Source organism: Saccopteryx leptura, unplaced genomic scaffold, assembly GCF_036850995.1.
Source record: "Saccopteryx leptura isolate mSacLep1 unplaced genomic scaffold, mSacLep1_pri_phased_curated manual_scaffold_92, whole genome shotgun sequence".
In the NCBI taxonomy this organism is placed as follows: domain Eukaryota; kingdom Metazoa; phylum Chordata; class Mammalia; order Chiroptera; family Emballonuridae; genus Saccopteryx; species Saccopteryx leptura.
The window spans coordinates 31,471-43,516 of record NW_027095775.1 but is presented as its reverse complement, the minus strand read 5'-3'; the positions used below and the strand labels follow the sequence as shown (position 1 = coordinate 43,516).

Below are 12,046 nucleotides of genomic sequence, written 5' to 3'. Positions count from 1 at the left end.
AACAGCAAAAATATGACATAAAGTACTTGGTAAGTAATTGTTATTATATGCTTTAACTTGCTGAAACTCTGCTTTATAAATTTTATAATGTTAAGTTACTTTTCTACTTTATAAATCACCATTACTATGGAACCGGTGGGCAGTTAGAAAATTTTACTACTAACAGAGATACAAAAGTGGGCAGTAGGTATAAAAATGTTGACTACCCCTGCTCTAACCTACTGAGCTCTCTGGTAGGAGCAAGCCATTGTCTTTTGGGAAAAAAAGTACTAGAGAAAACCTGAGTTAATTAAAAAAATAAAATAATAATCTATCTGCTGTAGTAACACTAGAAGTCTTTTCTTTGCTCTTGAGAATCAGGGATGTAAACACTATTTCTAATTGTTTAGCACAAAGTGACCCCTTTCCTAACATGCACTTTTTCTTGTGCCATGGCCACAGTCCAGACTGAGAGACCTGCTAAGCTCTGGGCATCCAGAATTTATCTGAGCCTGGGTCACCACTTACAAGCTAGGTTATTTTGGTCACAAAACAACTCCCAGAGTATTTGTTTCCTCACTTGTAAATTTTCTCAGTTTTATAGCTGAGAACATGCATTGCTGAAGGACCAAGATTTAGGTCTCAGCTCTGCCTTCAAAGAAGCTGAGATATTGGACCTTGCCATGATCAATAAAAACTGGGACCAAAGGCATTGCACTGCCAAATCCAGTGCCTGTCACAACTTATAATTATTTTATTTATGTATATTTTTCATTCCCTCTGTCTACCTTATGACAGCATAGTATTCATAAAGACAGAAAGTGAGTCTGTCTCATTCTCTATGGGTAACCAATGTCAAGCACAGTGTCTGGCACATAATAGATATACAGTAAGTGTTTATTGGAAGAGTGAATAAATACTCATTTGTATACATATACAGATATACACAAATAACAGACACACATGGACACAGAGAGATATGCTCATGTGCAATGCACATCTATGCACACAAATGTACACACACCCAATCTACCTGGGTACATATAGATAGAGAAATATAATAGGTATACAGAGAATATGGAAATAAAATGTCATAATATTAACAGTAAATATCTCATTATGGGAAATTTGTTGTTTTGTTTTTCTTATCATTTTTCAGCATTTTTGCAATAAGAGTATATTTTTATAATAAAAAAGTTGGTAAAATATATTTGTCAAATCAAAGAACATCATATTTTCTAAAAATTAAGGAGATTTAAATTTAAAAAGTTAAAAAGACAGAAATAATAATTGTAGAACAGGAAGTCATTGAGTGTGAATATGAGTTCCTAGCACAGTGCCTGGTATATGATGGGCACTTCCAAAGGCTTTATGAGCACGGCAGCAAGGAAAGGTGGTAAACTAGATGAAAAGTAGAGTGATACAGAATTCCAGGGAGGGAAAGAGGAAGAGAGAAAGAAATAAAGAGAAAAACAAATCATAGCTAGAGAGAAAAAATGGGGGAAGAAAGAGAGAGATTCATCGCAATTACACACATTCATGTTCTTTGAGGTCCTAAGTTTATGATAAAAGTTCTCCCTATTTACCAAGCATTCAGAAAATATTTTTACAGCATTAAAGAATACATGGAACTTACAGGCTCCACAATGTTGAATTTCTTGAACTCCTGAACTTCCTGGATTTGATAAACATAATTAATGGACAACTTGAAAATAATGTGCCTCTTTTTGTCCACCTGCAGGTTTACCTGTAGAATGGTAGCAAATGTCACAAATGGCACTGTCATTCATGCAAGTTAGTGCTTATGGAATGAACAGAATGCTGGAGCTAAAGGAGAGTTAGGCACCACGGAGTGATCTGATCCCCTTATTTTACAAATAGGGAACAGGAAGCCAAGAGATAAAAAGTAATTAACAGAAGACTTTCTGTTTCTGGTTTTACAAGTAAGAAGCTTGGAAGTTATCATGCCCATCTTCACAGGAGAAGAAAGCTAAACAAGGTGAAAATAAAATGCTCCTGGATGCAACAAGTAATTGAAGTCAGAGGGAAAACCAATGTCTCGATAATTGTATAAATATTTGACTATGAAGAATAAAAGCATATCAGAGCAGAAGCCTGTTGCTGCAGCCAATATCAGACTTTATTTAAGAACTCTCCAGTGGGTCCAAGATGGTGGCACACGTGGACGCTGAACTTGCACACTCCCCAAACCCATCCAATGTACCCCCTTACTTAGAAGAATTCCTCCAGAAAGACAACTGAGAAACAATTAAACAGCTTCTGCACAAGATAGAAAGAGAGAGAGAGAGTGCATAGAGAAGGCTGAGGAACAATGAGAGCTCTGCAGGAGGTAAAGAATCAGCTCAAGGACCAAAGAGACCAGAGAGCACCACTGTTTACATCTCCCAGACATGTGGAGAGAAGACAGTAGCTCCATTCATACTCTATGGCCACACACAGGGCACTGCAGCACATCCCCAGCCACCTCTCCTGGAGCTAAATACAACAGAATCAGGAGGGCAGCGTAGCTTGTATAAAGACAGCTTTTCTTTCCGAATATCAACCCAGAAGGCAGGTACAGCAGGGTGACACTTTGCCAACTGAGCTGCATGTGCATATGGGGATGCCCCACATAGAGAGAGTGCAAAGCTAGCAAAACACTCTGGTATCAACTGCAGGACTATATGATCCAGAGAAAGTGCAGAAATAGTGGTCACTACTAGCATTACCCCTCCTGGAAAATGGGGAGCCAGCAAATGGACTATGGTCTGCACACAGGACTGCCTGATCAGAGAAAGTGCAGATATTGGGGGTGCTGTTGCTGTCACTGGTCAGGCTGCTCTACCCAAAGTAAGCACAAAGCTAGCAAAACCTTGTGGCCCAGTGTGAAGTGATGGGGGCAATGCTGTTCATGTGCACAGGGCTGCCACACCCTGAAAAGATGAAGAATGAACAAATTAAGGCTGTGTGTGCACCCAGGCTAACCCACCAAGACAAAGGGTATATCTAATGGGGGTGAGACACAAGAAAGCAATCAGGTAACCCAGTGCAGACCATGCTCTGACAACAGATAATTAAAACAGGACACACAAAGCACACACCATGCAGCACCTTTTATACCAGGAGCCCTGCCCAGATTAAATGGGCAATGAGGCTCACACACCCAGGTGGCCAATTCAGAACCCACCTAAGCCCGGTGACAGGACAGGCACTGCATGCAACTCTCCCAACTACAACCGGCAGGCTGAAACTATTCAACACACAATGTAACAAAGATAACTTTTTCAAGACTGGGCGAGATGACTATTTCATTCTACTCAAAGGAACAAAACCAGAAAGTTAAACAAAATGGGGAGACAAAAGAATATATATTCCTCCAATGAAGGAAGAAGAAAAAACTCAGGAGAAATGTCCTAATTAAATGGAGATGGGTAATTGGACAGATAAAGAATTCAAAGCAAACAGTCATAACGATGATCGATAAACTTAAGAGTAGAATAGAGAAACTCAAGAGAGTGCTTGAACAACATGAAAATGTAATAAGCTCATCAGGCTTGAGCACGGACTCACCAGCTTGAGCAGTCATCAGCTTGAGCATGGGATCATAGACATGACCCAATGGCCTCCGGTTGAGCCCAAAGATCGCTGGCTTAAAGCCCAAGTTGCTGACTTGAGCAAGGAGGTCACTGACTTGGATGAAGTCCTGGCCTGGCCGGTCCTTGATTACCTGAAGGTGACCCCACGTGTTTCCTCTCTGGACACCCCAGCGCAAGCACACACGCATGCGAATGCGTGCCCTTTGGCCAAGCAGTCAGCCTCATCGCCGTCTCCCTCTCAGGCACGAAGGGGCCGGGCCTGCAGGGTGGCTGAAGCACAGACGCAGACGGGATTTTGTGTGGGGTGGGGGGGTGCTGAGGGGGAGGTGGGCAGTGGGCTGGGGGAAACCTGGGCCTGAGAAGCCCTGAGGAGCCACTGTGCCACCTCACCTGCAAGTGTTGTAAATTACCAAAAGCTACAGAATCAATATTAATATTTTAATAGACTTAAAGAACATTTTATTAATTTGGGTTAAGGTGTGCAGAGAAATTTTGTGAATAATCTCTGTACTGTGTGATTGGCATAAAACCAGGATGGCCCTTGGCATTGTATTGTAAATGCAAAGGGAAGGAAAACATGGATTCCCTGACATTCCACCACACCTGTGGAGAAAGGGATGAATGGCTAGCTAGGTGCAGGAAGAGAAAAGCCAAAATAAAATTTTTCTTATAGTAATGAGCCATTTATGGGCATTTGTCCCCATGAAAACTACCTCTCCAATGTGAATGCATGTAGTTATGATGTGTGACTCTGGACAAAGAGATGGTGGATAAACATTAGAAAATATAGTAATGTCTTTTAATATGTAAAGAGACATTTTTCTATCATTGTGTAAACTTATAAATTTAATTTTTTTTAATTTTTATTTTATTTATTCATTTTTAGAAAGGAGAGAGAGACAGAGAGAGAAGGGGGGAGGAGCTGCAAGCATCAACTTCCATATGTGCCTTGACCAGGCAAGCCCAGGGTTTCAAACCAACGACCTCAGCATTTCAGGTCGACACTTTATCCACTGTGCCACCACAGTGCAGGCCAACTTATAAATTTTGTTTTCTCCAAAATGATGTATGGCTTGAAAATTGAACATGCTCCTATCATGTTAAAGGGCATATGACTATAACCAATAGTAGTACAGGGCACCTAATTGCAATTTTTGCTTCTTTACTTCCCGCTTGTAAAACTATAAAAACTAGGTAAAACAAAGGGCCAGCTCTCTGCCTCAGATTTCTTTCAAAGTTGCCACTGCTTGGTTAAGCTAGACTATAAAGCTATGGTGTGGAATCAACAGATTTTGTTCCTGTCTTCAATGTTTTGAGTCTGGATTAGGCTTAGCAGACCAAGCAGGGCGAGCGGCAGTTTCTGCCGGCTGCTGCGCAAAGTCACATGGCCGTGTCTCTCCCTAGGACCCTGAAGCCTTCAGGGACATCTGCGCCTACTTCTCCTGGGAGGGGTGGCCACCTTGGGTGACTGGGAGAAGGCACGTTGCCCCAACGTGGAGAGGAACCAGGACTCGCTGCTGCACACAGGTGATGGGGTGCGGAAACCAGGATGTGGGAACTGCGGGAGGCAGACCCCCCTGAGTGGGGGCTGCTCCTTCAAGCGATTCGCCTTGGGGACCAGGATTTTGTTTCTCCCTGGGCCTCAGAGCCCCTCTAACCACTTTTATGATTCACCGCTTGCAGGCCACCAAAACCCTGGTGGTGGACACTGAGGACTCACATGAAGAATGGAATAGGAGACAACAAGGTGAGGGGCCACAGGCATGGCGCTGCCCTTTTGAAACTGACAATGGTCAGGTCCCAGTGTCTCAACAGCTAACAAGGGACAGAGATTGCATTTAGCAAACAAGCGCGATGCAAACAGTGCATTGTGCAGTAAGGGGCGATTTGCTACACTGCTTCCATGTGTAAATAATTACACATATTTATAGATGTGTTAATGAGCAGGAATGGTATAGAAGTATAAAATTAGCACATAAGAAATAACTCATTCAGAGCACTTGTCATCACAAGAGGAGGAGGAAGGTCTGGACAGTGAGCAGTGCTCCAGGACAGGGTTGCTTTGGCAGTGCCGGCCACATTGCACATGGGAAAGGATTAAATGTCGTGATTAAGCAGCTGGGGTTGTGAGCCAGGAACCATTGTATCAGGCCCTGTGTCGACCATCTCTTTAATGTGTGTGGAAAACACTCTAGTTAAAAATTGGGTAAGAGAAAATCATTTGTAGATTTCAGTTCCTCTGAGTCCCTAGAAAGGCTAATTAGTATGGCCTAGGTATGTGGGGTGAACTTTGGATAGGCCTGGATTTAAACTCTACTTCATTCAGAGTGAATTTAACACTGGAGATTTGGGCAAATCTTACAAATTCTCTGAGCTCTTGAATACTAATATGTAAGGTAAAGATAAGTGCATATATTCTTTGAAAGTGTTGAATTCAATTTATTTATTTGCATACGTATTTGTTTATATATTAGGTAAAATGAGAGAAGATAGTGAGGCTGACTCTCATATGCACTCTTACAAGGATCTACCTGGTAACCCCAATTTCTGAATACTGAGCTGGTTTTTAGCAACTCAGATTGATGTGCTCCAGCTAACCAAATTTTCTCAGTGCCCAGGGCCAATGCTAGAACCAATTGAGCTGCTGGCTGAAGAAAAGAAAGTAGGAGAGAACCGGGAGAAGGAGGGGTGGAGAAGGAGATGGTTGTTTCTCTTATGTACCCTGACCGGAATCACACCCGGGACATACAATGGGAAAACACTCTATCCACTGAGCCACAGTCTAGGGCTTAAATTCAATATAAAAAAACTGACTCTTTTATGTTGTCCAATAAATACACCCCTGATACTAGAGACCATGCCCTGTTGGTGTTGTATACTAGGCCTTTCCTCAATAACTTACATATACTGTGCCCTAAATATATATTTTATGAATAATTAAAGTTGGAATATTAAACCTCATAATGGGAAGATCTAGAAACAAAGTTTGAATTGACCATCTGTAGTCAGCATAGAGGCTTACTATTATAGAGGCTTTCTGAGCCAATAGTTGACAAAAGAAAATACAAGAGTATAAAGAAGGATGAATGATAATTTGATGGGAGGACATTATGTGTTTTTTGACAAAGTAGGGACTAACACTCCAGCCTCCACCAAACTCACTCCTCTCCAACTTAGAACTCAGGAGAATGGAGACTAAAGTAAAGATGTATAGCCTATAAGAAAGAAAAGGCCAAGTGTACCAAGAGGTCAGCAAGCCCCAGGATGATGACTACCTCTGTAAGTAACCCTCACAAAGCATGTTATCTGTTCATACAATAATTTAATCTAGTCCTTTGGTCATTAGAGAATTCTGTTTCCCTATGGATCTACACTACAGAATTGAGGCTCAATGATGTGAGTGCCTGCACTCTCTCTGAAGCTCTATATGTCCAGGAACATGCACTAAACCTTCCCTAATTCCTGTTGCTCTCACCCCCAGATTGTGAAAACTGTCAGAACTTCTTCATTGACAGTTGTGCCATGCATGGGCCTCCTACATTTGTAAAAGACAGTACAGTGGATAAGGGGCATCCGAACCACGCAGCGCTCATTCTGCCCCCTGGGTTGAGAATCAGACCATTGGGCATTCCTGAAGCTGGTCTTGGAGTGTGGAATGAGGCATCTGCTCTGCCAGTGGGTCTGCACTTTGGCCCTTATAAGGGCCAGATCACAGAAGATGAAGAGGCAGGCAACAACAGATACTCCTGGCCGGTGAGAAGTATTTACCTCTTCCCCTGTCTTGTGACTTCCCACATTCCTCCCATAGCTTGGTGGGACTTGTCTTTCTACATACTAGGACATGGATGGAGACAATATGGTTAGGTCTGGGTACTGACTGGACTTTGCAGACCATGGAGCTCCTGTTGAGGATCACGGGTTAAGTGGGAGCAATGTGGTACAGACAAAAAGGAATGCCTCCTTCCAGCCCTAAGTGGACAGGTCAACTCAGATGTAATGAGTAAAGAAAGTATCATGTGGTCATGAGTGGCAATGCATGCAAGCTGAAAGAGCTTTGTTGACAGAGAAATTACCTCCACATCCAAAAAAAAACCTTTATATTTTCTTCCTGAAATGCAGATCACCAAAGGTAGAAACTGCCATGAGTATGTGGATGGTAAGGATGAATCCTAGGCCAACTGGATGAGGTAAGGCCAAGAAGTTTCGGGGAGTCACGGAGAACACTCATCCCTCTCAGGCCCATACATCTTTCCTTCTCATCATGCCTACCTCAGTGGTCTCCCTAAATTCTCTGTTCCTCTTTTTTTTCCTCTTGTTCTTTCAAAGCAAGAGGTATTTAGATGAAAAAAGAGAGATAAAAATATAGCATATGTCCTCAAAATATAAATCTCTATGCTAGACAAAATTTAGGCACTGGAAAAAAATTTTGAGAGCCTGGACTAAACTTTAATTGATCTAATGAACATTATTTAAGCAAGTTTTTATTGTATTTTAGTTTAGAGGAAGGTATTATTAAAATAGATTATATAACCCATCTTTTTTTGGAGGACGAATTGCAGAGTAAAACAATTGATTTTAAAAATATTTAACTAGCCCTGGCCGGTTGGCTCAGCGGTAGAGCGTCGGCCTAGCGTGCGGAGGACCCGGGTTCAATTCCCGGCCAGGGCACACAGGAGAAGCGCTCATTTGCTTCTCAACCCCTCCGCCATGCTTTCCTCTCTGTCTCTCCCTTCCCCTCCCGCAGCCAAGGCTCCATTGGAGCAAAGATGGCCCGGGCGCTGGGGATGGCTCTGTGGCCTCTGCCTCAGGTGCTAGAGTGGCTCTGGTCGCAACATGGCGATGCCCAGGATGGGCAGAGCATCGCCCCCTGGTGGGCAGAGCATCGCCCCTGGTGGGCGTGCCGGGTGGATCCCGGTCGGGCGCATGCGGGAGTCTGTCTGACTGTATCTCCCTGTTTCCAGCTTCAGAAAAATGAAAAAAAAAATATTTAACTATAGGTCACCGGTTCAAAACCCTGGGCTTGCCTGGTCAAGGCAATATGGAAGTTGATGCTTCCAGCTCTTCCCCCCTTCTCTCTCTCTGTCTCTCCTCTCTCTCTCTCCCTCTGTCTCTCCCTCTCCTCTCTAAAATGTATAATAAAAAAAACTAAAAATGTTTAACTATAATTTTCCTATTTTTTGAGAAGTGCACAGTGCCAGGATACCTAAAGCAAGGATAGCCTAAACCTGTGAGGGCAGCAAATTATTCCAGCCTCACTTCTAACTAGAACTGACTTCTGAAGCCTGCAGAGCAATGATCATTTGCCACTTTTCTAGGGGCTCTTTTATCAGAGGCTACAGAATGTGAATAAGCTATTATTGTTCTGAATGATTTTGCAAAGATAAAGACACCTCCAAGTCTCGATATGTTGGCTCAGCAGTAGAGCATCAGCCCAATCATGGAAGTCCAGGGTTTTATTCCCAGCCAGGGCCCACAGAAGTGCTCATCTGCTTCTCTACACTTTTTCCACTCCTTCATCATTATCTCTCTCTTCCCCTCCCATAGCCAAGGCTATATTGGAGCAATTTTGGCCTGAGCACTGAGGATGGCTCCATGGCTTCTGCCTCTGTTGCTAGAATGGCTTCAGTTGCACTGGTGCAATGCTGAGATGGGCTGAGTATCGCCCCTTGGTGGGCATTTCAGGTGGATCCTGGTTGGGCACATGTAGGAGTTTGTCTGCCTCCCCATTTCTCACTTCAGTGGGGCAGGGAGACCTCCAGTTTTTGGGGGGACCTGGGTGAGGCATCAGATGTTACCTAAATAAAATGAGAGGAGAATGGATTAAGTTCTCTCAAAAAAGATGAACTTGTGTTGAGTATTTAATGATGTGAACTAATCTGGACACAGATTTCAACATCAAGTAGCAAGTTCTGTGATATAAACAGGATCTGAGTTAGTTTAGAGAAGCTAGAGATCACTGGGTTTTATGGCCAATCAGGGTGGAGGTTACATCTGAAATTGGCTTTGGAAAATGGTATTAGGCAGGATGAGCACTGTAAGCAGGACCTGGAGATAGGAAGTAGTATGACATTGTGACAGGCTCGGACATTGAACAGAAGTTTCTCCGGAAGCACTGTGAGAGTGGGTGACATCAGAGCCCAAGTGTCAGGTGCAGAGCTGGACATGGATCTGAGAAGTAGTAGAAACTCATCACCTGTGTGTTTCTTTTGTTTCACCTTCCTCAATCCCAGGTATGTGAACTGTGCCCAGGATGATGAAGAGCAGAATCTTGTGGCCTTTCAGTATCACAGGTAGATTTTCTACCGAACCTGCCAGGTCATCAAGCCAGACTGTGAGCTGCTAGTCTGGTATGGTGATGAGTATGGCCAGAACCTGGGCATCAACTATGGAAGCAAGCAGAGAGAGTTCTCAGCAGCTAGAGGTGGGCACAACCATTCTTCAAAATGGAAAAAAAATAAGAACTCACCTTAGAACTGTTCATGGTACATTCTAAAGTCAGTAAGATTTCATTCAAATCAGATGATTCAGAAATTAAGGATTCATTTCTTATGTCTTTGATTCTTAGGAGAAATTTTTATATTTTTTACTTTTTTTGATTTTTTTCTTCTTTATTTTTTAAAATTTAATTAATTCTGAGGTTTTTTTTGTTTGTTTGTTTTGTTTTCTTTGTTTGTTTTTTATTTTTCTGAATCTGGAAACAAGAAGAGACAGTCAGACAGACTCCCGCATGCACCTGACCTGGATCCACTGGGCATGCCCACCAGGAGGTGACACTCTGCCCCTCCGGGGCGTCACTCTGTCGCGACCAGAGCCACTCTAGCGTCCAGGGCAGAGGCCAAGGAGCCATCCCCAGCGCCCTGGCCATCTTTGCTCCAATAAAGCCTCGGCTGCAGGAGGGGAAGAGAGAGACAGAGAGGAAGTAGAGGGGGAGGGGTGGAGAAGCAGATGGGCGCCTCTCCGGTGTGCCCTGGCTGGGAATTAAACCTGGGACTTTTGCACGCCAGGCCGATGCTCAACAGCTGAGCCAACCGGCCAGGGCCAATTGTGAGTTTTTTTAAGGATAATAAAAGTTATATTTATTCACGATGCTACATTTATTGCATTCACTTAGAAAAATGGAGAACTGTTTATGTACCAATTTGCACATATAAAACTTTACACAAATTATGTGTATCACATAAAGGCCTCTGGTACAGCTAAAATCCTGACACTATAATTGGGGTAATCCTACTGCAAGGTGTCCAGTTTAGCAAGTCTGTCCATAGAAAATTAAACACTGGAATTACAGTCAGTCTCACAGCTTACATGTAGAAATTATTTAAAAATATAATAAAATAAAACTTTCAATTCTCTAAAACTCAAAAAAGGTAAACAGGAAGTGGATACATTTTGCTACTCATTTCAATTTAACATGACAAATTCACACTTCATTATGTCTGGGGAAAAAAATGATCACTGTAGTGTTGACATTATCTTTATAAGCTGCGGATGCTTTAGAAGGTATTTTGTCAAAATTTTTGCCAAACAATTAAAAAAAATAATATTCTTCTTATAAAATGGTATGACATCTTAAGGAACCAGAAGATACTAAATGTCTTTGGCTATACAACTAAAAGGCAATTTTGTGTTTACATAGATTCTAGGGTCACCCTGAATGCATCTCCCCTCCCCCCATTCCCCTCAACCTCTTCCTTGCCCCCTTCCTAAAGTACCCTCCCCTTTCTGTTCAGGTTTATCCCATCGTACCATTCCCTTTCCCTCTGTCTCTTTTCCTCTGGTCCCTTTGATCTCTCCTCTGTCTCTATTCTGTTCCTCAGTTCACATTATTCCTTGGATTCCTCAAATGAGTGAGGTCATATGATATTTTTCTTTCTCTGCCTGGCTTATTTCACTCAACAAAATAGTTTCTAGGTCCCTCCATATTGTTGCAAAAGGTAATAATTCCTTCTTTTTCATAGCCCCATAGTATTCCATTGTGTATATGTACCACTGCTTTTTAATCCACTCGTCCACTGATGGACACTTGGGCTGTTTCCAGATCTTTGATATTGTGAACAATGCTGCCATAAACATGGGGGTGCATTTCTTTTTTTTTCAGTTGGTGATATGGTGTCCTTGGAATATATTCCTCTAAGTGGGATGGCTGGGTCAAAGGTAGTTCTTTTTCTAATTTTTTGAGGAATCTTCATACTGTTTTCCACAGTGGCTGCACCAGTCTGCATTTCCACCAGCAGTGCAGGAGGGTGCCCTTTTTTTCATATTTGTGCCAGCACCTATTATGTGTTGATTCATTTATGAGTGCCATTCTGACTGGTGTGAGGTGGTATCTCATTGTGGTTTTAATTTGCATTTCTCTAATGATTAGAGATGTTGAACATTTTTTTAATTTGTATATTGGCCATCTGTATGTCCTTTTTGGAGAAGTGTCTGTTCATTTCTTGTGCCCATTTTTGATTGGATAATGTTTGTCT

The 12,046-nt window shown here is 42.5% G+C and overlaps 1 pseudogene; it reads left to right on the top strand.

The window, feature by feature from the left end:
• The first annotated feature begins 3,589 nt into the window (after positions 1–3,589).
• LOC136387128 (histone-lysine N-methyltransferase PRDM7-like) lies at positions 3,590–10,046 on the top strand (annotated as a pseudogene).
• The last annotated feature ends 2,000 nt before the right edge of the window (positions 10,047–12,046 follow it).